This window comes from Coregonus clupeaformis, unplaced genomic scaffold, assembly GCF_020615455.1.
Source record: "Coregonus clupeaformis isolate EN_2021a unplaced genomic scaffold, ASM2061545v1 scaf0815, whole genome shotgun sequence".
NCBI classification, from domain to species: domain Eukaryota; kingdom Metazoa; phylum Chordata; class Actinopteri; order Salmoniformes; family Salmonidae; genus Coregonus; species Coregonus clupeaformis.
Genome location: NW_025534270.1, coordinates 113,272 through 140,000, shown reverse-complemented (window position 1 = coordinate 140,000; position 26,729 = coordinate 113,272). Strand labels below are relative to the sequence as shown.

The following is a 26,729-nucleotide window of genomic DNA, read 5'->3' as shown; positions in this document are numbered from 1 at the left end:
CATGTCACCAGAATAAGACCTTAGATTTTTTTTGGCAGTCGAGCATCGATCTTCATGTCACCAGAATAAGACCTTAGATTTTTTTTGGCAGTCGAGCATCGATCTTCATGTCACCAGAATAAGACCTTAGATTTTTTTTTGGGCAGTCGAGCATCGATCTTCATGTCACCAGAATAAGACCTTAGATTTTTTGGGCAGTCGAGCATCGATCTCATGTCACCAGAATAAGACCCTCGATGTTTATTGGAAAGGAGCATCAAGCTCATCACCGTGCAACTTTCACCACCCTGTGAAGTTCATGATAACGTATTCAATCTGTAGCCTGATAAACATCATATCGAAGTGACTCCAAGTTTACTTCGATGTGATGGTTATTATATCAATATATGCGCATAAAGGCGTTTCCACCGACCCCATTTCTCAAATAATTAATTTTACCGACACAAAAAAGATACCACCACGTCGAACCAACAAATTGTCTGTCGGCATTTATATAAAATTGTACCGAATCGTCCTCTTTCCATCAACCCGGTCGTGACTTTTTTTTTCATGCGTCCGTTAATTCATCCTTTATGAAATGGTTTGGATGGAAACCTTGTTAAAGTAAGAAAGATTAGGGAATGTTCCTGTACCACCTCCCATAACCTTGTTCTAACCCTGTTCGGTTCCCGTTTCCTAGAGTGATAGATCTGGGGGTCATGATTCCATGTGACAAGATACTGAGGGAAGCCATCAAATGCAAAGCAGGTGGGTTAACATTAACCGTATGGCTTTATCAGTTCCAGCACCGGTACCGCAGCTCGGCTTTCTGCTGGCTTTTATGTGTCACATTTATACCTTTTTTATGTTGGCGTCATTCTTAGCTTGGAGCCTAATCCTTATTCATCAATAGGAATAACCTGGTCCCAGATCTGTTTGTGCTGTCTTGCCAACTGCTATGGTCATTGTTTGTCGTGACAGTAACCGTAGGAGTTGGCTATATACGCCACAGACAGATCTGGGAGTAGGATTGGGACTGAAATCAGAGGTGGAAATGAGTGAACTACTCTTTTGGAAGAAGTCCCTCCCAGCTGAACTTCCTGTGTATCCCTCCCTCCGCCCCCTACAGACATCATCGGTCTGTCTGGCCTCATCACGCCCTCGCTGGATGAGATGATCTACGTTGCCAAGGAGATGGAGCGGCTTGGGATGAAGACCCCGCTGCTGATCGGAGGGGCAACCACCTCCAAGTAGGATACACACACACACACACACGCCATCATTAGCTTTACCATGACCTTTCAACTCTCTACCATGTCCTGATGTGAAGCCTCCGTGTGTAACAGGACCCACACGGCCGTGAAGATCGCTCCCCGCTACAGCTGTCCTGTGGTGCACGTTCTGGATGCCTCCAGGAGTGTGGTGGTGGTACGTACGTACACTATACACGCTCTACCTCCTATCGCTAGAGACCGTGGTCCTCAGTCAGTGCAGCCCCTAGCAAGGTTGTGGGTTCAAATCCCACTGGGATCCTATTCCTATTTCCTACTATGTAGCTAGCATGTTGACTACTCCATCTCTTGGTTTTGTACCCTTCCTATCACTAGACAGGAGCAGCATATTTGTATTTGTATTTATTATGGATCCCCATTAGTTCCTGCCGAGGCAGCAGCTACTCTTCCTGGGGTTTATTATGGATCCCCATTAGTTCCTGCCAAGGCAGCAGCTACTCTTCCTGGGGTTTATTATGGAGCCCCATTAGTTCCTGCCAAGGCAGCGGCTACTCTTCCTGGGGTTTATTATGGATCCCCATTAGTTCCTGCTGAGGCAGCAGCTACTCTTCCTGGGGTTTATTATGGATCCCCATTAGTTCCTGCCAAGGCAGCAGCTACTCTTCCTGGGGTTTTATTATGGATCCCCATTAGTTCCTGCTGAGGCAGCAGCTACTCTTCCTGGGGTTTATTATGGATCCCCATTAGTTCCTGCCAAGGCAGCAGCTACTCTTCCTGGGGTTTATTATGGATCCCCATTAGTTCCTGACAAGGCAGCAGCTACTCTTCCTGGGGTTTATTATGGATCCCCATTAGTTCCTGCCAAGGCAGCAGCTACTATTCCTGGGGTTTATTATGGATCCCCATTAGTTCCTGCCAAGGCAGCAGCTACTCTCCCTGGGGTTTATTATGGATCCCCATTAGTTCCTGCCAAGGTAGCAGCTACTCTTCCTGGGGTTTATTATGGATCCCCATTAGTTCCTGCCAAGGCAGCAGCTACTCTTCCTGGTGTTTATTATGGATCCCCATTAGTTCCTGCCAAGGCAGCAGCTACTCTTCCTGGGGTTTATTATGGATCCCCCATTAGTTCCTGCCAAGGCAGCAGCTACTCTTCCTGGGGTTTATTATGGATCCCCATTAGTTCCTGCCAAGGCAGCAGCTACTCTTCCTGGGGTTTATTATGGATCCCCATTAGTTCCTGCCAAGGCAGCAGCTACTCTTCCTGGGGTTTATTATTGATACCCAATAGTTCCTGCCAAGGCAGCAGCTACTCTTCCTGGGGTTTATTATGGATCCCCCATTAGTTCCTGCCAAGGCAGCAGCTACTCTTCCTGGGGTTTATTATGGAGCCCCATTAGTTCCTGCCAAGGCAGCAGCTATTCTTCCTGGGGGTTTATTATGGATCCCCATTAGTTCCTGCCAAGGCAGCAGCTACTCTTCCTGGGGTTTATTATGGATCCCCATTAGTTCCTGCCAAGGCAGCAGCTACTCTTCCTGGGGTTTATTATGGATCCCCATTAGTTCCTGCCAAGGCAGCAGCTACTCTTCCTGGGGTTTATTATGGATCCCCATTAGTTCCTGCCAAGGCAGCAGCTACTCTTCCTGGGGTTTATTATGGATCCCCATTAGTTCCTGCCAAGGCAGCAGCTACTCTTCCTGGGGTTTATTATGGATCCCCAGTAGTTCCTGCCAAGGCAGCAGCTACTCTTCCTGGGGTCCAAACTCATTAAATCAAATATAATTTTATTGGTCACACACACATATTTAGCAGATGTTATTGCGGGTGTAGCGAAATGCACTTACATTACACATAAAACAAAATATAAAACAGTACATCATATAACATTATTATATCACCTCATATCTACAATACAAAATGTTTAATACCACCATACAACAATATTACAATGTGTGCGTATCCATGTGTCTATACCCTTGTGTGTGTCTCTTCACAGTCCCCGTTGTTCCAGAAGGTGTATTTTTACCTGTTAAAAAAATAAAATCTGATTCTACTGCTTGCATCAGTTACCTGATGTGGAATAGAGTTCCATGTAGTCATGGCTCTATGTAGTACTGTGCGCCTCCCATAGTCTGTTCTGGACGTGGGGACCGTGAAGAGACCTCTGGTGGCATGTCTTGTGGGGGTATGCATGGGTGTCCGAGCTGTGTGCCAGTAGTTCAAACAGACAGCTTGGTGCATTCAGCTTGTCAACACTTCTTACAAAAACAAGTAGTGATGATTTCAATCTCTCTTCCACTTTGAGCCAGGGGAGATTGACATGCATATTAATAATGTTAGCTCCCTGTGTACTTTTAAGGGCCAGCTGTGCTGCCCTGTTCTGAGCCAATTGCAATTTTCCCCAAGTCCCTCTTTGTGGCACCAGACCACACGACTGAACAGTAGTCCAGGTGTGACAAAACTAGGGCCTGTAGGACCTGCCTTGTTGATAGTGTTGTTAAGAAGGCAGAGCAGCACTTTATTATGGACAGACTTCTCCCCATCTTAGCTTCTGTTGTATCAATATGTTTTGACCATGACAGTTTACAATCCAGGGTTACTCCAAGCAGTTTAGTCTCCTCAACTTGCTCAATTTCCACATTATTCATTACGAGATTTAGTTGAGGTTTAGGGTTTAGTGAATGATTTGTCCCAAATACAATGCTTTTAGTTTTAGAAATATTTAGGACAAACTTATTCCTTGCCACCCATTCTGAAACTAACTGCAGCTCTTTGTTAATAATATAATAATATAATATAATAATAATAATAATAATTGTTAAGCGTTGCAGTCATTTTAATCGCTGTAGTAGCTGACGTGTATAGTGTTGTCATCCGCATACATAGACACACTGGCTTTACTCAAAGTTTTCATAACTCATGTATTTACAGTCATGGTCAAAAGTTTGCTGCCTCAGTTTTTATGATGGCAATTTGCATATACTCCAGAATGTTACGAAGAGTGATCAGATTAATTACAATTAATTGCAAAGTCCCTCTTTGCCATGAAAATGAACTTAATCCCCCCAAAAAAAACATTTCCACTGCATTTCAGCCCCTGCCACAAAAGGACCAGCTGACATCATGTCAGTGATTCTGTTGTTAACACAGGTGAGAGTGTTGACGAGGACAAGGCTGGAGATCACTCTGTCATGCTGATTGAGTTAGAATAACTGGTCAGCATGTGGTCCTCTGTAGCTCAGCTGGTAGAGCACGGCGCTTGTAACGCCAAGGTAGTGGGTTCGATCCCCGGGACCACCCATACACAAAAATGTATGCACGCATGACTGTAAGTCGCTTTGGATAAAGCGTCTGCTAAATGGCATATTATTATTTATTTATATTAATAACAGACTGGAAGCTTTAAAAGGAGGGTGGTGCCTGTTCACCATGGTTACACTTATGGAATGCTTGTAATTATACTTCAGTATACCATAGTAACATCTGACAAAAATATCTAAAAACATTGAAGCAGCGAACTTTGTGAAGACCAATACTTGTGTCATTCTCAAAACTTGTGTGGTCAGGAACAGAGAAGTCCCCAGATAGTTGTCAACCGCTCATACACCAGTGTTAATTAGTCCTGTATTGGGTTGGTTCATCTCTGTTAGGGACATTTCCTCCTCATCCATAGATGAAAGTAGCCATTCTCAGTGATGGCGCCTTGTCAGCTGCACTCCATCAACAGTGATGGCACCCTCTCCGCTTCACGCCCTAAGTTATTATGGCAGCTTCTCAGCTTCACGCCATCAACAGTGATGGCACCTTCTCAGCTTCACGCCATCAACAGTGATGGCACCCTCTCCGCTTCACGCCCTCAGTTATCATGGCACCCTCTCAGCTTCACGCCCTCAACAATGATGGCACCCTCTCCGCTTCACACCCTCAGTTATCATGGCACCCTCTCAGCTTCACGCCCTCAACAATGATGGCACCCTCTCCGCTTCACGCCCTCAGTTATCATGGCACCCTCTCCGCTTCACGCCCTCAGTTATCATGGCACCCTCACAGCTTCAAAGCTCTACTCTACTCTTAACATATAATAATAGTCCTTCAAGGATTCTCACACCGGAGCCAAAACTCTGATATTCTATGTTCGTCCAAAAAGGCACCCTATTACCTACATAGTGCACAACAAAAGTATGGGTTCTGGTCAAAAGTAGTGCACTATTAGGGAAAAAGGTACTATTTGGGAAGCGGAATCTATTTCTTAAACCATGTTGTCCTGTCTCTGTGTAGTGCTGTCAGCTGACCATCCACGTTGTCCTGTCTCTGTGTAGTGCTGTCAGCTGACCATCCACGTTGTCCTGTCTCTGTGTAGTGCTGTCAGCTGACCATCCATGTTGTCCTGTCTCTGTGTAGTACTGTCAGCTGACCATCCATGTTGTCCTGTCTCTGTGTAGTGCTGTCAGCTGACCATCCATGTTGTCCTGTCTCTGTGTAGTACTGTCAGCTGACCATCCACGTTGTCCTGTCTCTGTGTAGTACTGTCAGCTGACCATCCATGTTGTCCTGTCTCTGTGTAGTGCTGTCAGCTGACCATCCATGTTGTCCTGTCTCTGTGTAGTACTGTCAGCTGACCATCCATGTTGTCCTGTCTCTGTGTAGTGCTGTCAGCTGACCATCCACGTTGTCCTGTCTCTGTGTAGTGCTCTCAGCTGCTAGATGAGAATGTGAAGGAGGAGTTCTTTGAGGAGACGACAGAGGAGTACGAAGACATCAGACAGGACCACTACGACTCTCTGAAGGTGAGGAACACACACACACAGAGAGAGGGAGACAAACACACGCACGTAACACGCACACTGGACCACTACGACACTCTGAAGGTGAGTAGTATTATTGGATGTAGTCTAGGACTCTCTATTAGGAACAGACTGCCCTGTCCTGTTCTGGAACAGTCTGGAAGGGAGGAGTTGTTCTAGTCTAACAGACTGTCCTGTCCTGTTCTGGAACAGTCTGGAAGGGAGGAGTTGTTCTAGTCTAACAGACTGTCCTGTCCTGTTCTGGAACAGTCTGGAAGGGAGGAGTTGTTCTAGTCTAACAGACTGTCCTGTCCTGTTCTGGAACAGTCTGGAAGGGAGGAGTTGTTCTAGTCTAACAGACTGTCCTGTCCTGTTCTGGAACAGTCTGGAAGGGAGGAGTTGTTCTAGTCTAACAGACTGTCCTGTCCTGTTCTGGAACAGTCTGGAAGGGAGGAGTTGTTCTTTTTTTTAAATATATTTTTTAATTGATTATACAGATGACAGACAGAACAGGTAGAGGGCAGAACACACACGGATCCCCTACCAAATAATAATAATAATAATATGCCATTTAGCAGACGCTTTTATCCAAAGCGACTTAGTCATGTGTGCATACATTTTTACATATGGGTGGTCCCGGGGATCTAACCCACTACCCTGGCGTTACAAGCGCCGTGCTCTACCAGCTGAGCTACAGAGGACCACAAATCAACCCCCCCCCCCCACCCCCCATGCTCCAACAGAGCCCCACCACAAAACCAGACTTAAAGCAGGCATGATATACAATGAGTAATATATAATCAAATAGTTAAAAAAAAAATACAAAGATATTATAAAACAAAAAGTTAAAAAATAGTAAAAATAATGATACAAATTCTAATTTGGGTTTATGGAGTTGGAAAATTAGCTGGGTCCATGTCTTCTACAAAGGACAGGAAAAGTTGCCAGATATTATAAAATGTAATTGCAGATCCCCTAACGGAGTAGCGTATTTTCTCTAGCGTGAGATGTTGCATAACTTCCTTTATCCAATGGTTAAAAGTAGGAGGAAACCGATCCTTCCACTTGATATGGTGTAAGACGTCTAGCTGGAAGAGCAGTAGATGCCAGCATGTTGCCCATAGAGCTGTTTAGACGGGCCTCCTGTGGTGCCATTATCCCAATAATGCAATAAAGGGAGAAGGTTTTACAGGTCTCTCTAGTATCTTTAGAAAACGTCTCAAAAATGTGATATCCAGAAATCTGTCCATTTCGGGAATGTCCAAAACAAAGTGGCAGGAGCCCTGCTGACGTCAGTCACAAGTGGGATCTATTTCTGGTCTAATCTTGGATCATTTTGCCTTTTGACCCAATGCAGCAGATTAACTATTTTTAAATTGAATTACAGCGTGTCTTTAGCCATATAGATGAAGAATGTATTCTCTAGAGCATACTCTGCCAAGTTTCGTCTGAAGGGTTGTTCACCTAAAATCCTCTTCCCATTTTGGTTCTTAAGAGAGTTCAGGGAATCCAGAATGTGTGAGTTTAATAAAGTGGAGATCGAGCTTATGCCCCCGTTTTTTGAAATAAGGGTTCACTTTAAAAAATAGAATGTAGAAGGGAGGTAGGTGGGCGTGATGGGAAGTGACTAGAGTGTGAAAATACAAAACTACGCAATTGCAGGTATCTAAAGAAAGCACAGCTGATTCCTCTAATCAAAGGTTTGGTGCAGTGGTCTAAGGCGCTGCATCGCAGTGCTAGCTGTGCCACTAGAGATCCTGGTTCGAATCCAGGCTCTGTCGTAACCGGCCGCGACCGGGAGACCCATGGGGCGGCGCACAATTGGCCCAGCGTCGTCCAGGGTAGGGGAGGGAATGGCCGGCAGAGGTGTAGCTCAGTTGGTAGAGCATGGCGTTTGCAACGCCAGGGTTGTGGGTTTGATTCCCACGGGGGGCCAGTATAAAAAAATAATGTATTCACTCACTAACTGTAAGTCGCTCTGGATAAGAGCGTCTGCTAAATGACTAAAATGTAAATGAATCCTGGCCCTAAACACTGGTCCAGGGCCGTAGCGGGGTTGTCAGGGACACTGTAACGACTGGGCTGTCTGAGAGCTGTTTAGGAGTGTCTCTGTGTGTCTGTGTTCTCAGGAGAGACGCTTCCTGTCTCTAGCCCAGGCCAGGGAGAAAGGACTACATGTGGACTGGCTTTCTCAGGCCAAACCAGGTAAGACGCTAATAAACTGGGATCAACTGTCCTCTAGGACTTCAGTAGGTCATTTGTCTGGTTGTCGTTGTAATTCAGAAGATGAGACCCTACAGTGAGGGGGGGGGGAAAGTATTTGATCCCCTGCTGATTTTGTACGTTTGCCCACTGACAAAGACATGATCAGTCTATCATTTTAATGGTAGGTTTATTTGAACAGTGAGAGACAGAATAACAACAAAAAAATCCAGAACAACGCATGTCAAAATTTTTATAAATTGATTTGCATTTTAATGAGGGAAATAAGTATTTGACCCCCTCTCAATCAGAAAGATTTCTGGCTCCCAGGTGTCTTTTATACAGGTAACGAGCTGAGATTAGGAGCACACTCTTAAAGGGAGTGCTCCTAATCTCAGCTTGTTACCTGTATAAAAGACACCTGTCCACAGAAGCAATCAATCAATCAGATTCCAAACTCTCCACCATGGCCAAGACCAAAGAGCTCTCCAAGGATGTCAGGGACAGGATTGTAGACCTACACAAGGCTGGAATGGGCTACAAGACCATCGCCAAGCAGCTTGGTGAGAAGGTGACAACAGTTGGTGCGATTATTCGCAAATGGAAGAAACACAAAAGAACTGTCAATCTCCCTCGGCCTGGGGCTCCATGCAAGATCTCACCTCGTGGAGTTGCAATGATCATGAGAACGGTGAGGAATCAGCCCAGAACTACACGGGAGGATCTTGTCAATGATCTCAAGGCAGCTGGGACCATAGTCACCAAGAAAACAATTGGTAACACACTATGCCGTGAAGGAAATCCTGCAGCGCACGCAAGGTCCCCCTGCTCAAGAAAGCACATATACAAATCGAGCTCTTTGGCATCAACTCAACTCGCCGTGTTTGGAGGAGGAGGAATGCTGCCTATGACCCCAAGAACACCGTCAAATATGGAGGTGGAAACATTATGCTTTGGGGGTGTTTTTCTGCTAAGGGGAGAGGACAACTTCACCGCATCAAAGGGATGATGGGGCCATGTACCGTCAAATCTTGGGTGAGAACCTCCTTCGCTCAGCCAGGGCATTGAAAATGGGTCGTGGATGGGTATTCTAGCATGACAATGACCCAAAACACACGGCCAAGGCAACAAAGGAGTGGCTCAAGAAGAAGCATGTTAAGGTCCTGGAGTGGCCTAGCCAGTCTCCAGACCTTAATCCCATAGAAAATCTGTGGAGGGAGCTGAAGGTTCAAGTTGCCAAACGTCAGCCTCAAACCTTAATGACTTGGAGAAGATCTGCAAAGAGGAGTGGGACAAAATCCCTCCTGAGATGTGTGCAAACCTGGTTGCCAACTACAAGAAACGTCTGACCTCTGTGATTGCCAACAAGGGTTTTTGACACCAAGTACTAAGTCATTTTTTGCAGAGGGGTCAAATACTTATTTCCCTCATTAAAATGCAAATCAATTTATAACATTTTTGACATGCGTTGTTCTGGATTTTTTTGTTGTTATTCTGTCTCTCACTGTTCAAATAAACCTACCATTAAAATTATAGACTGATCATGTCTTTGTCAGTGGGCAAACGTACAAAATCAGCAGGGGATCAAATACTTTTTTCCCTCACTGTATATAGGTCAGTCATATTTTGATAGAAAATACCTTAACTATGGTGACTGATTCTCTCTCTCTCTCTCTCTCTCTCTCTCTCTCTCTCTCGCTCTCTCTCTCCCGCTCTCTCTCTCTGTCTCTGTCTGTCTCTCTGTCTCTCTCTCTCTCTCCCCTCTCTCTCTCTGTCTCTCTCTCCCTCTCTCTCTCGCTCTCTCTCTCTCTCTCTCTCTCTCTCTCTCTCTCTCTCTCTCTCTCTCTCCCGCTGTCTCTGTCTGTCTCTCTCTCTCTCTCTCTGTCTCTCTCTCTCTCTCCCTCCCCCTCTCAGTGTGTCCTCAGTTCCTGGGTACCCGTGTGTTTGAGGGGTATGACCTGCGGAAGCTGGTGGACTACATCGACTGGAAGCCTTTCTTTGATGTGTGGCAGCTCAGAGGGAAGTACCCTAACAGAGGGTACCCCAAGATCTTCAAGGACAAAACCGTGGGTACGTTAAGAGGCCATAGAGATGCATGTAATGCTATTGCCATTCTAGTGTTCTAATTGTATTTCTATGGAGAAGGTTCATTCCTGCCTTCCCTTCAGATCTTTCAGAAGCTTTATGTATGTGTGAACTCTGAACTCTTAGATGGCACCAGTCAGTTTATTCCCCTTGGGAATTCTTAGTTCAAAGTCCTTCCCACATCAGCAGTGTTGTAAAATAATATTGTACCTGTGGTTGATTGACAGGTGTAATATAATATTGTACCTGTGGTTGATTTGACAGGTGTAATATAATATTGTACCTGTGGTTGATTGACAGGTGTAATATAATATTGTACCTGTGGTTGATTGACTGATAGATAATAATGTAATGTTATAATGTGATATTGGACCTGTACAGGTGACGAGGCTCGGAGGGTGTTTGACGACGCTCAGCGGCTCCTCAACAGACTGATCGATAATAAGGGTCTCTGGGGGCGTGGCCTGGTGGGCTTCTGGCCCGCCCAGAGTGTAGGAGACGACATCCAGGTGTATGAACATGACGTCACACCTCGCTCCGCCACGCCCCTCGCCACCTTCTACGGACTACGCCAACAGGTGAGTAGCAGGGGAGATTTGGAACAAGGTGTGTTAGTTCATGGTGTGTGTGGGCTGGGTCTGTCTGTCTGTCTGTCTGTCTGTCTGTCTGTCCGTCTGTCCGTCTGTCCGTCTGTCCGTCTGTCCCTCTGTCCCTCTGTCCCTCTGTCCCTCTGTCCCTCTGTCTAGCCCTCTGTCTAGCCCTCTGTCTGTCTGTCTGTCTAGCCCTCTGTCTGTCTGTCTGTCTAGCCCTCTGTCTGTCTGTCTGTCTAGCCCTCTGTCTGTCTGTCTGTCTAGCCCTCTGTCTGTCTGTCTGTCTAGCCCTCTGTCTGTCTGTCTGTCTAGCCCTCTGTCTGTCTGTCTGTCTAGCCCTCTGTCTGTCTGTCTGTCTAGCCCTCTGTCTGTCTGTCTAGCCCTCTGTCTGTCTGTCTGTCTAGCCCTCTGTCTGTCTGTCTGTCTAGCCCTCTGTCTGTCTGTCTAGCCCTCTGTCTGTCTAGCCCTCTGTCTGTCTAGCCCTCTGTCTGTCTAGCCCTCTGTCTGTCTAGCCCTCTGTCTGTCTGTCTGACTGACTGTCTGATCATTTTCCGTTTATAAATCAACAATAACAAGTAGGGCTGTCTCCGACTAAGAGTCTTGGTCGACCGAGAGTCATCTGTTCTTTCCACAAATCCATTGGTCTCAATGTTAAAACGTGTATTTTTAATCAGATCAACTATATTCACTGATGCTTGTCTGATGCTTTAAGCATTTTAAACTGTTTGATGAAATAATGAAGACACAGATGACTAGAGTGAGTACGACCAGCAATTGATTTGATTGGCTGCGCTGTTAACGGCGAGTGACTGTGTAAACTAGCGCCCGTTGTCTCTCTCTCTCCTCCACCACACATCAACAGTCTGTATAGCGCTGTCCGAGTCGCTGAAGCTGCAACAATAATTGACCGAAAAGTTCTGTTACCGAAATCCCCTCATTTGTTCAGGAAAAACATTCCCTGTTCCCTCAACCTTTGCTCTCTTCACGTGACACATGTAAGCATCGCATGCACGTGATCAATAGGGCCTGACGTATAGCGTATCGTAATCACATCAATAAATTGGTTATAACAAACTCAGAACACCGTAACGCGTGATAGCAAAATGGATATACAGAGGACGCGACAAACTGGAAACGGGGGTGGGGGGGGGGATGTTTACTGGTTGCTCAGGAGGTAAAGGGGAAGTCGGATGTGTGTGATAAATGTGACTAGTCGACTCATACTGGAGATCAAGAAACAGAAGGTAGACGAGGTAAGGAGGAGCTCTGCTACATATTATGTGTTCCAAACAGGTGCCGTTATATTACCGCATAATGTTTCTGACCGTTTGGAACAACGTAAACAACACTGAATACGGTATAAGCGGACCAGAGAGTCTGTTGTAACGTTTTTTTTTGTAAAGCCTTTATTACAGCAAAGACTAAAACAGTCGCATTCATTCGTGAAATGGAACGGTTTAGGGCCTATTTATAGTTTACGCTAATTATTCATTGGTCGCTTTATTTTATTTCCTTCTAATTTTTTAAAAACTTTTTACCCCTTTTTCTCCACAATTTTTCGATATATCCTACTGGTAGTTACAATCTTGTACCATCGCTGCAACTCCCGTACGGACTCGGGAGAGGTGAAGGTCGAGAGCCACGCGTCCTCCGATATACGACCCTGCCAAGCCGCACTGCTTCTTGACACACTGCTCGCTTAACCCGGAAGCCTGCCGCGCCAATGTGTCGGAGGTAACACCATACAACTGGCGACCGTGTCAGCGTGAATGCGCCCGGGCCAGCCACAAGGAGTCGCTAGAGCGCGATGGGAGAAGGACCCTACAGCCGGCCAAACCCTCCCCTAACCCGGACGACGCTGGGGCCAATTGTGCGTTGCCTCATGGGTCTCCCGGTCGCGGCCGGCGGCGACACAGCCCGGGATCGAACCCGGATCTGTAGTGACGCCTCAAGCACCGCACTACAGTGCCTTAGACCGCTACGCCACTCGAAATGCTTGCTTGCATTACATAATATACCCATATATAAGTTCAGTAGCACGTCTTAGACTGATGGACTGTGTCACCCCCACGGCCTCCGCAATGGATCAGTCCACTCAGACAGGAGCCAATCAGACAGGTGTCTTGTACATATTTTTTTAAAATGTTTTGCTACTGCTCGTCTAAAGAAATCTTGGTCGACCAAACAAGTCCACTAAATGGGGTCAGCCCTAATAAAAACAAGCATGTGTTGTAAGATGACTGTGTGTTTTTGTCTTATAGGCAGAGAAGGACAGTGCCAGCTCAGACCCCTATTACTGCCTGTCTGATTTCGTGGCCCCGAAAGACAGCGGCGTGTCCGACTACGTGGGGATCTTTGCTGTAGCTGTGTTTGGAGCAGAGGAGCTGAGCAAACAGTTTGAGACCCAGGGAGATGACTACAACAGTATCATGGTCAAGGCTTTGGCTGACCGTCTGGCTGAGGTATGGACTCTGTCACTATACGGACAAATGGAGAAGAAAAAAATCTTAACGTTTAAACTGGCATTAAAAAAAAGTTTAAAATGTGATTTACCGTTAAAAATGCATAAAATTCCAGGTGAATTCACAATGCAGCTGCTGCCAGCAAGAGGTTTTGGGTCTCACGTTGCGTCCCTTTCAGATGGTGAAGCATTGCACCATTACCTACGAAAAAATGTGCTTAACAAGTCCACATAATAAGTTGCATGGACTCACTCTGTAACAACAAAGTGGAATAAGTCAAAGGGGTCTGAATACTTTCTGAAGGCACTACGGCTGAGGTATGACCACACGGTGTCTCTAAGGGGGAAAAGTAGCTTTTTACATTTAGTGACAGCGCCGGTATAGCGGAGGTATAGACTGGGCACTATTAAAACACAATGCTGTCATAGTTGCATACATACACGACAGACTGATAACTACAGTCCAATAGGAAGCAATACACGACAGACTGATAACTACAGCCCAATAGGAAGCCATACACGACAGACTGATAACTACAGCCCAATAGGAAGCCATACACGACAGACTGATAACTACAGCCCAATAGGAAGCCATACATGACAGACTGATAACTACAGCCCAATAGGAAGCCATACATGACAGACTGATAACTACAGTCCAATGGGAAGCCAGACACGACAGACTGATAACTACAGTCCAATAGGAAGCAATACATGACAGACTGATAACTACAGCCCAATAGGAAGCCATACACGACAGACTGATAACTACAGCCCAATAGGAAGCAATACATGACAGACTGATAACTACAGTCCAATAGGAAGCCATACATGACAGACTGATAACTACAGTCAATGGGAAGCCATACATGACAGACTGATAACTACAGTCCAATGGGAAGCAATACATGACAGACTGATAACTACAGTCCAATAGGAAGCCATACATGACAGACTGATAACTACAGCCCAATAGGAAGCCATACATGACAGACTGATAACTACAGTCCAATGGGAAGCCATACACGACAGACTGATAACTACAGCCCAATAGGAAGCCATACATGACAGACTGATAACTACAGCCCAATAGGAAGCCATACATGACAGACTGATAACTACAGTCCAATGGGAAGCCAGACACGACAGACTGATAACTACAGTCCAATAGGAAGCAATACATGACAGACTGATAACTACAGCCCAATAGGAAGCCATACACGACAGACTGATAACTACAGCCCAATAGGAAGCAATACATGACAGACTGATAACTACAGTCCAATAGGAAGCCATACATGACAGACTGATAACTACAGTCCAATGGGAAGCCATACATGACAGACTGATAACTACAGTCCAATGGGAAGCAATACATGACAGACTGATAACTACAGTCCAATAGGAAGCCATACATGACAGACTGATAACTACAGCCCAATAGGAAGCCATACATGACAGACTGATAACTACAGTCCAATGGGAAGCCATACATGACAGACTGATAACTACAGCCCAATGGGAAGCCATACACGACAGACTGATAACTACAGTCCAATGGGAAGCCGTACATGACAGACTGATAACTACAGCCCAATAGGAAGCCATACATGACAGACTGATAACTACAGCCCAATAGGAAGCCATACATGACAGACTGATAACTACAGCCCAATAGGAAGCAATACATGACAGATTGATAACTACAGTCCAATAGGAAGCCATACATGACAGACTGATAACTACAGCCCAATGGGAAGCCATACATGACAGACTGATAACTACAGCCCAATGGGAAGCCATACATGACAGACTGATAACTACAGCCCAATAACAAGCCATACATGACAGACTGATAACTACAGTCCAATAGGAAGCCATACATGACAGACTGATAACTACAGCCCAATAACAAGCCATACATGACAGACTGATAACTACTGCCCAATAGGAAGCCATAAACGACAAACGGATAACTACAGCCTAATAGGAAGCCATACATGACAGACTGATAACTACAGCCCAATAGGAAGCCATACATGACAGACTGATAACTACAGCCCAATAAGAAGCCATACATGACAGACTGATAACTACAGCCCAATAGGAAGCCATACATGACAGACTGATAACTACAATCCAATAGGAAGCAATACATGACAGACTGATAACTACAGTCCAATAGGAAGCCATACATGACAGACTGATAACTACAGTCCAATGGGAAGCCATACATGACAGACTGATAACTACAGTCCAATGGGAAGCCATACATGACAGACTGATAACTACAGTCCAATGGGAAGCCGTATATGACAGACTGATAACTACAGTCCAATGGGAAGCCATACATGACAGACTGATAACTACAGTCCAATAGGAAGCAATACATGACAGACTGATAACTACAGTCCAATAGGAAGCCATACATGACAGACTGATAACTACAGCCCAATAGGAAGCCATACATGACAGACTGATAACTACAGCCCAATAGGAAGCCACTAATAGGCCAGTTGAACAGTGACATTCGAGTCCATGAGAAGCTAAAAGGTCCGTGTCTCCCCTCCACCAGGCGTTTGCTGAGGAGCTCCATGCCAGGGTGCGTAGGGAGCTGTGGGGCTATAGCGTGGAGGAGGACCTCCAGACCCAGGACATGCACAGGATCCGTTACGAGGGCATCAGGCCAGCCGCAGGATACCCCTCCCAACCCGACCACACGGAGAAGAGCGCCATGTGGACACTGGGCCAAGTGGAGGAGAGGACAGGTAGGCTCTCCTTCGTCTGCACTGACTTCGTCTGCACTGATTTGGAAACAACTGACCAGGTGAAAGCCAGCCTAATGATGAGCTCCCACCATATTGATTCCACCGATCCTGTCATTTCCTATCAGGGCAGATGAAGGCCTAATTGAGATGGGGGCGTAGAGTAGTTTCTGCATCGTAGACTTCTTTCTGTGTTGGTAGTCTTTTATGACTGATGACCCTGGTCCTCTGTAGCTCAGCTGGTAGAGCACGGCGCTTGTAACGCCAAGGTAGTGGGTTCGATCCCCGGGACCACCCATACACAAAAATGTATGCAAGCATGACAGTAAGTCGTTTTGGATAAAAGCGTCTACTAAATGGCATATTATTATTATTATTATTATTATTATTATTATTATTATTATTATTATTATTATTGATAGCTACCCCAATCCAGCCGCTTGAGGAAGTCTCTAAATGAGGTTTTGATGAATATGTCTGATGTTTTTCCAGGTATCAAGTTGACTGAGTCTCTGGCCGACCCCAGCGGCTGCTGTCTCTGGGCTGTACTTCTAACCCCAAATCGACCTACTTCGCAGTGGGAAAGATCACCAAAGAACAGGTACTGGTACAGGCTCAGATGAGATTAAATTGGGGTTTTAATGTAACTGATTAAATACCCTGTGTGGCGCCCCCTTGGGGCCACCTCACCACACTACCTTTTTTAAAGATTTGGTGTCAGCGGTGGGATCTAACACTAAAAGAGGGCCTCACTAAATCAAATCAGATCACTAGCAGACCTGCCAACCTGCACGCATTTTGAGCTCGTAGTAAGCCGCTATGAAAAACTACCCTAAAATATGCATTGGGGTTTTTGACTCAACCGTCGGGAAGTTGGAGCTGAGCCAATCGGAGGACAAATCTCCAGCGTCGCTGTGCGGAAAACAGACATGGCGGAGAGAGAGGGTGATACCGTCCTTCACAGAAAGTTACGTTAGACTGTTAAAGGTTAGCAGGCCTATGTTAACGAATCAGTTCTGGATCTGTCCTCTTGATATAACTGTATATCAACAGTAGGCTGCTAATTTAAGCTTGGACGGTATCCAGATTGTCATACCTTCATACCGACCTTCTGCCAGTCCCGGATATTCGTAATACCGCACTGAACACAAGGGCTGCTGTTTTCAAACCCTAATGACACTGTAATCCGAAGGTTAGCAATACTAACAAGTACATGTAAAATCTCATAGAGAATGCTAACTAAATGCTAACGAGCGCATTGCGAACATTTTGGACAGTTTCTGACCTAAGCTATACAAGTAACTGAAAAATGCTACTCACAGTTTGCTGCACGCACAAAACAAATATTAGCCAGCAAGGCAATTGATCCAGGAGGGGATTCTCTGCTGTTTACTAAGCCAATGCTTGATTTTGGAAGAAGCTAACCACTTAGCTAGATAGCTAACTTGCTACTAAATTAGCAAACCGAATATACAACTGCAGAGCATTTAGCACATTGTAGACAGTTAACTTAATAGTTATAAGATATATAGCTGGCAAACATTTAGTTGTGAATTCCATCCTGTGATTAGATCACCTGGCCCATGCTGCACAACAGGGAGTGACTCCCAAGGCTCCGGTATCTCCTCGTTGTGTGCTTGTAAACAAACACCATGTGACTGGGGGATTACTGTAAGCTTCATAATAGTGTGACAGGGGATTACCATAAGCTTCATAATAGTGTGACTGGGGATTACCGTAAACTTCATAATAGTGTGACTGGGGATTACCGTAAACTTCATAATAGTGTGACAGGGGATTACCGTAAACTTCATAATAGTGTGACAGGGGATTACCATAAGCTTCATAATAGTGTGACTGGGGATTACCGTAAACTTCATAATAGTGTGACTGGGGATTACCGTAAGCTTCATAATAGTGTGACTGGGGGATTACCGTAAACTTCATAATAGTGTGACAGGGGATTACCGTAAGCTTCATAATAGTGTGACTGGGGATTACCGTAAACTTCATAATAGTGTGACTGGGGATTACCGTAAGCTTCATAATAGTGTGACTGGGGGATTACCGTAAACTTCATAATAGTGTGACTGGTGAAATGAAGAACGCACTGTTCTTTATCTCCTAATGTATTGCACAAGTTGACTGCAGGTATTTACTTAAAAAGTAGCTACAAATATTAAAATGTATAAAAAAAAAAAACGTCAAATAAATAGTTTCAACGGTATTGACTGTATTGGGAAAAACCATCCCGTGGCTATTTCCAAATCCCCCGGGTATACGGTATATACGGTATACTGCCCAAGCCTACTGCTAATGATGTGGTAATAGTCAGTTCACCAATGAATGGTAGCCCTAGTAGTCAGACCTGATGGATGAGGTCAGGGATGGAGACCTGATGGATGAGGTCAGGGATGGAGACCTGATGGATGAGGTCAGGGATGGAGACCTGATGGATGAGGTCAGGGATGGAGACCTGAAACATGCTCATGTAGCCCTTAGTTCAGTTGTTTCATATTCCAGATATCCTACAGTAAGCTACACTAATACGTTGCATCCAGTAGTTGAGATCAAACGCCAGACTGCTGTGTTGGCTACGTTGTTTGATATCATTTAAGACTCTAGGTTTCAGGAAATGGCAGTTACATTTTTTTTTTTAAATGCTAAATGCTCCAACTTACTGAGGGGGAAGTTGGCTGTCCCCGTCCGGACCTCCCCCCTACCCAACCAGAGACCTACATTTACATTTACATTTTAGTCATTTAGCAGACGCTCTTATCCAGAGCGACTTACATGAGCAATTAGGGTTAAGTGCCTTGCTTAAGGGCACATCGACAGATTTTTCACCTAGTCGGCTCGGGGATTAGAACCAGCGACCTTTCGGTTACTGGCACAACGCTCTTACCCACTAAGCTACCTGCCGCCCTACATCAGCACCACCTTGTCAGAAAATCCAAGGGAGAGCCCTGATTGGTACATTTTAAATGTATTTCTAGTTAGCTAGTGAAGAGCAGCCAGTTACCAAGAACCCATCAGTCTATTGCCTACCCTTCCTACTGAAGCAGTCTTCTGCCAACATCATTATCAGGCTAGAAAAGGTTCATTTGTCTGTGATTTGAGCCGTGTGGGTGTCGCTACGCGCCGTCGTGAGGGTCGGGGATGCCACCGCAACGCTAAAGTGGGACTCATGAAAATGATTCAAGGTTGGCAGGTCTGCACTAGTCTCATCACATACTAGGGATGTCATGACATGTTGTTAATGTGTGGTATGTCATGACATTACGTTCATGTTGTTAATGTGTGGTATGTCATGTCCTGACATTACGTTCATGTTGTTAATGTGTGGTATGTCCTGACATTACGTTCATGTTGTTAATGTGTGGTATGTCATGACATGATGTTAATGTTGTTAATGTGTGGTATGTCATGACATGATGTTAATGTTGTTAATGTGTGGGATGTCCTGACATTATGTTCATGTTGTTAATGTGTGGTATGTCATGACATTACGTTCATGTTGTTAATGTGTGGTATGTCATGACATTATGTTAATGTTGTTAATGTGTGGTATGTCCTGACATTACGTTCATGTTGTTAATGTGTGGTATGTCATGACATGATGTTAATGTTGTTAATGTGTGGTATGTCATGACATGATGTTAATGTTGTTAATGTGTGGGATGTCCTGACATTATGTTCATGTTGTTAATGTGTGGTATGTCATGACATTACGTTCATGTTGTTAATGTGTGGTATGTCATGACATTATGTTAATGTTGTTAATGTGTGGTATGTCCTGACATTACGTTCATGTTGTTAATGTGTGGTATGTCATGACATTATGTTAATGTTGTTAATGTGTGGTATGTCCTGACATTATGTTAATGTTGTTAATGTGTGGTATGTCATGTCCTGACATTATGTTAATGTTGTTAATGTGTGGTATGTCATGTCCTGACATTACGTTCATGTTGTTAATGTGTGGTATGTCATGACATTACGTTCATGTTGTTAATGTGTGGTATCTCATGTTAATGTGTGGTATGTCATGTTAATGTGTGGTATGTTATGTTAATGTGTGGTATGTCATGTTAATGTGTGGTATGTCATGGTAATGTGTGGTATGTCATGGTAATGTGTGGTATGTCATGTCTTGACATTATGTTCATGTTGTTCATGTGTGGTATGTCATGTTAATGTGTGGTATGTCATGTTAATGTGTGGTATGTCATGTTAATGTGTGGTATGTTAATGTTGTTAATGTGTGGTATGTCATGGTAATGTGTGGTATGTCATGGTAATGTGTGGTATGTCATGTTAATGTGTGGTATGTCATGTTAATGTGTGGTATGTCATGGTAATGTGTGGTATGTCATGGTAATGTGTGGTATGTTAATGTTACCACAGGTGGAGGACTATGCTGGGAGGAAAGAGATGCCAGTGTCAGAGGTGGAACGCTGGCTGGGGCCAATCCTGGGCTACGACACTGACTGACAGTGATACTTCAACCAATCCTGGGCTACGACACTTCTGCACCCACAACCACTACCTAGAAAACAGAGGCGCTAGTCAATGGTCATGTCTAGATGGGATACAGCTTTTGTTAAATTGATGTAAAAAGTTAGAATTTATGTTAACTCTTTTCCTAACCTTAACCCAATTATCCTAACCTGCTACATTAATTATTCTAAACCTGCTACGAAAAGTCAATTCAGAAAAAAGCTGCATCCCTTCTAGACAAAAAAATGTACACTTCACGTGAATCAAGACTAAACTTGGGAAAAAAACGTTTCTTTTTTAAAGGTATTTTCAAATGGCCACCTGTCAGTTAAGAAGTGGAGCTGTTTGTATGGTGTAACATTTTACAGGGTTTTAATATGACAGCTGTAGACAAAGTAATTTATTATTTTTCCTGGCTATCACAATCTTAGATTTTAATAATTAAGATACATTTGAAAATGGGTAATTTCAGTATTTGATTTTATCATTGGGGACATATTAGGTTCTAGAAGACATACATTTATTTCCTCAGCTGTTTTATTTGAGATTGTATTTACGCTAATTAGATACAACTTGTTTACAAAATATAATTAGTAACATGGTCTTCATCACAAAATGTACACTTAACATGCCATATTAACTTATAAACCTCTAAGGTACAAGTTTTTATGAATGGTTATTGGCCATACTAACTTCTAAACCACTATGTATTTTTGAATGGTTATTGTAAATTACGGATTTGATTGATTCTGATTGTTTCACAATTTGTCTTAAAGAAACGTGCCAACTACTATGACTGATGTTATTGATCTACCCTGAAAGTGTCCACTATTTCTGAAAATAAATAGTGATTTTTTTTTTGTCAAACTTTATGAATGTTCACAATTCTGAGATTACAATGTTTTATCTGGTACCATATGAATTACTTAGTTTAAAACTAATTTGCTCTGTATGTCGCTCTCTCTTGATGTCTGGCTATTACTGCCCTGATGTATTATACGATTACAAAACAACACTAGCTACAGTACTCTTTCCAGTTTATATACTATATTGGCTGGCCTTGTATTGAAATATTGATTGATTAGTCGGTTTTTTGATCGATATGCCTCCCATGATAAAACTAACAGCAACATTCCTGACATACCTCAAGCTAATCATATCTTAACAAATTTGAATGACTCCAAACTGATTCTATCAACCAGAACCCCCTACCACAGGGGTGTCAAACTCATTTTAGCTCAGGGGCCACATGGAGGAAAATCTATTCCCAAGTGGGCCGGACCGGAAAAATCATGGTATATATAACTTAAAAACAACAACTTCAGATTGTTTTCTTTGTTTTAATACGATCAACATAAAACATAAAGCTGGAGCCTGAGGACAGTGTGTCCAAAATAGTACAAGCACAACATCACTATTAATCATAAAACACGTCAAGTTTATTTGAAAATTCTAAAGAAAAAGAACACACAATGCCTCAGTGATTAACAGAACTGTTTCACAGATCACAGAACTATATCAGGTGTCATTTCTCAGGCAGAAATGTAGATAAAATAATGAAATCCTGTTCCCCAAACAAGTGCAAGAACCACAGAGTCAAGAATAGGTTAAATATACAAATAAAATAAAAACTATTAAAAACAATAGCACATCAACATAAAAACATATAAACATAAATCTGAAAGCGTTGCTCAAACTCCCGTAACAGTCCTGTTATTTTATCTTTGAACCGCTTCATGTCTGCCACATGTTGGGTCGCGCACACATTTTTCAGACAGGGGAAGTGAGCTGCATCACCACCGGCAAGTTGCGTCTCCCACAATGACAGCTTCAACTTGAAAGAACGTATGCTGTCATAATACTGCGTGACAACTTTGTTGCGCCCTTGCAGCTGTTTGTTCAAGTTATTCAGGTGCTCTGTAACATCCACCATAAATGCAAGGTCCTGCATCCATTCTGCGGAATGAAATTCTAACACTGGTTTGCCCTTTTCTTCCATGAACTGTTCAATTTCTTCTCGTAAATCAAAGAAACGCCTCAGCACAGCACCTCGCTTAACCATCTTACCTCAGTGTGGTATGGCAGGCCATAGATGTGGTCTTTCTCTCTGAGAAGGCTGTCAAACTGACGGTGATTCAGGCTTCTGGATCGGATGAAATTAACAGTTTGGATGACCACCTTCATGACGTTATCCATCTTTAATGACTTGCAACACAAAGCCTCCTGGTGCAAAAATACAGTGAAAAGTCAAAAATCACGCCCTCCATTTGCACATTGCACTTTCTCTCTGAACTTTGTCACAACGCCTGCTTTTTCCCGATCATTGAGGGCGCACCATCTGTAGCCAGGCTGACAGCGGGACCAGTCCACTCCGACCCTGTCCAGCGCGGCCGACGAAAGTGCGGTAAAAATATCAGCTGCTGTCGTTGTATCTGTCATCGGCACCAACTCCACGAACTCCTCGGTGACGGTCAATGTGTCATCAACTCCGCGGATGAAAATGGCCAGTTGTGCAACATCTGTAATGTCCGTGCTTTCATCAATTGCAACCGAAAACGCAATAAATGACTTTACTTTTTGCTTCAACTGGCTGTCCAAATCCACTGAAAGATCGGAAATCCTGTCTGCAACTGTGTTTCTTGTCAGGCTGATATTTGCAAAAGCCTGCCGCTTTTCAGGGCACACAATCTCCGCTGCCTTCATCATGCATGTTTTTACAAATTCACCCTCACTAAATGGTTTTGAAGCCACTGCGATTTCATTAGCAATGAGGTAGCTAGCTTTCACTGCAGCGTCACTGATGTCTCGGCTGTGAGTAAACACAGACTGCTGTTTCTTCAGACCCGCCAACAGTTCATTCACCTTCTCTCATCTCCGCTGTCCTTGAAAGTTGTCATATTTGTCGGCATGAAGACTCACATAGTGGCGACTTGAAGGTTATATTCTTTCAGCACTGCAACATGCTCTGAACACACCAAACATACAGCTTTCCCATTCAATTCCGTGAATAAATAGGATGACCATTTTTCTTGGAACACTCTGCACTCTGCGTCCACTTTTCTCTTTTTTGACAGAGACATATTGGGGCAATGAGGGTGCCAAAGCACATAATGTTAAAAGTAGAAGCCGTAATAAATATCGCGGGCAAAACAAAGTAGCTCATTGGCTGCACGTGCTTGACCTACTTGCTCTGCCCCGGTATAAACAGTTTGCTTGCTTAACACAATTGCTATTGCGCCATCCAGTGGACTCAATTGGAACAGCAGTTTATTTTATTGAAAAATTGCAGTGCATTTTTATACTTTACAAAATTATTATTATTATTATTTTTTTTATTTTTTTTTTCAAAATCATCTCGCGGGCCGGATTAAACCCGTTTGCGGGCCTAATCCGGCCCGCGGGCCGGACGTTTGACACCCCTGCCCTACCAGTTAGTGAGCGCATTCATTTTTCATACTGGCTCCCCGTGGGAAGTAGTAGTGTATCTTCCTTCACCCGTTCATATTGCTGCACCATCTGTTTTCAAATGATACCGGAAGAGGGGGCACAGTGATCATCTTCAAGTCTCAGCTCACACACACCTGCACAACTCCTCCCTTTTTGAATATGTAAACCGTCCAATGAGATCGAGGCAGTACACATTGGGGTTATAACACCGCTACAGGCAGCAGCATCCCTGGAGCTGCCTGCCTGCTGTCGCCTCCACACGGATACTCTGTCGGGTCTCTGTCGCGGACAGCAACTATGGCTGACGGGGGAGAAGCCGGAGAAGATGAAATCCAGTTCTTACGAACCGTAAGTGCATTGCTAAGCGATTACACTGTTGTAATATTTGGGCTGATACTGCTGTTGGTTCGGTTGTAGACGGTCTGCAGTGTGCTGCATCGTGTTAGGATCCTCCGGCTCGGTTCTGGCTGTTGCGCGGAGTTTACCGCAAGCTGCTGCGCCGAGCTGAGCGCAGAGAGACCCACAATTGACAGCTCGCGTGTCATGTCGTTATTTATGACTTAATTTATTTGACTTTAGTTCACTAGAACTTGACGAATGGTGAACGTGATTCATCATGATGATGTTGTCGCATCATCTACAGTGCCATCCGGAAATCGCATCGTGGGTGGCAAAGGATGGGAGCAGTACATGTAGCCTACGGATGCCGAGGTGGTAAAATAGGACAAATACAAATAAAGAAAAACAATGATTAGATGTCACGGATTGAATTGCGGACAAGGTAGTAGCTAATATCAATGGAATAGCCTTTCCGGAGCCCTAGGCTAAACACTGAGTTTATAACACTTTGCTCTTTCCTGTCGATTCGGCACTGCAGTCAGCTGCATGCCGTGAGATGGACTTGACAGTCACGGTGAGGGGCGGGAGGTAGTTGTGGTGATGAATAGGACAATATATATATATATTAATTTGTTCATAGCCTACTACTGCAAAAGTGTTTCAACGATGTAATCTACCTGGTCAGTGTGTCTTTATCTACGTCTAGGCTGTAATGCCAGTCCATCAGAATGTGGGAGCTGTTTTCCACGGCTGTTTGCTTGCTTAGTGCTGTAAGCTCATAAAAATAAAAATAAATCTTCATTTTCGCCGTCATTTGATTGGCTGCATTATTTAACATAATGACAATTGCTACCTTATAGATAGTAGCCCCCGTCCTCTCCTCTCCTCTCCCTCCTCCCTCCTCTCCTCTCCCTCCCCTCCCTCCCCTCCCCTCCCCTCCCTCTCCCTCTCCTCTCCTCTCCTCTCCCTCTCCTCTCCTCTCCTCTCCCTCTCCTCTCCCCTCCCTCCCCTCCCCTCCCCCCTCCCCTCCTCCTCTCCCTCTCCTCTCTCTCCTCTCCTCTCCTCTCCTCTCCTCTCCCTCCCCTCCCCTCCCTCCCCTTCCCTCCCCCTCTCCCTCTCCCCTCCTCTCCTCTCCCTCCCCTCCCCTCCCCTCCCTCTCTCCCCTCCCTCCCCCTCCCCCTCCCCTCCCCTCTCCTCTCCCCCCCTCCCCCTCCCTCCCTCCCCTCTCCCTCCCTCCTCCTCCCCTCCCCTCCCTCCCCTCCCTCCCTCCCTCCCTCCCTCCCCTCCCCCTCCCCTCCCTCCCTCCCCCCTCCTCTCCTCTCCTCTCCTCTCTCCTCTCCTCTCCTCTCCCTCTCCTCTCCTCCCTCCTCCTCTCCTCTCCTCTCCTCTCCTCTCCTCTTCTCTCCCCTAGTCTGATCTTGCAGCATCACTCCTAAGTATAATTTCTGCCTCCTGCTCTCTCTCTCCCTGTGTCTCAACACAAAGAATAGGATGAGAGATGTCTGTCTGTAGGCTAAACACAGTCGGGGTGGCTTCAATTCAAACCACCACAGATAGATACATACAGTATGTGCATGGAGTTGTATGGTTTGTTAAACTTTTCAATCATTGGTTTTTGTTTGACATACATTTTAAAGGGAAAAATCTTGAGTATCAGCATCACTGTTATGGAATTGGCCATATGTAGGCTAGTCTGTAGTTTGGATGCGTAGTGGTAAACAAACAAACTGTGTAGAAAAAGTGACAGCATATCTGTGAGGCTCTTTCTATTCTATCATCCATATCAACAGATCAATATGATGCTAATAAAGACATTATAATAGTTACCTTGCATTACCCCAAAAAGTCCTAACATTCCATATCGTATCTGTTTGTTGTGATGGTGGAACTGTACGTTTTTATTATCGTCATGGGAACGTCTTCCTTTATTATGTCTTTATCAGACGCTTTTATCCGAAGCCACTTACATGCTTTATGTACAGCTGGCCTCGGAAATGGAGCCCACACTGCTGGAGCCATGCTCTGCTAACTGAGTTACAGAGGACCAAGAGCCATGCTCTACCAACTGAGTTACAGAGGACCAAGAGCCATGCTCTACTGAGTTACAGAGGACCAAGAGCCATGCTCTACTGAGTTACAGAGGACCAAGAGCCATGCTCTACTGAGTTACAGAGGACCAAGAGCCATGCTCTACCAACTGAGTTACAGAGGACCAAGAGCCATGCTCTACTGAGTTACAGAGGACCAAGAGCCATGCTCTACTGAGTTACAGAGGACCAAGAGCCATGCTCTACTGAGTTACAGAGGACCGAGAGCCATGCTCTACTGAGTTACAGAGGACCAAGAG

General features: G+C 44.7%; 1 pseudogene; it reads left to right on the top strand.

The window, feature by feature from the left end:
- The window catches only part of LOC123485718, a 57,315-nt pseudogene extending 35,847 nt beyond the window's left edge, over positions 1-21,468 (top strand).
- The last annotated feature ends 5,261 nt before the right edge of the window (positions 21,469-26,729 follow it).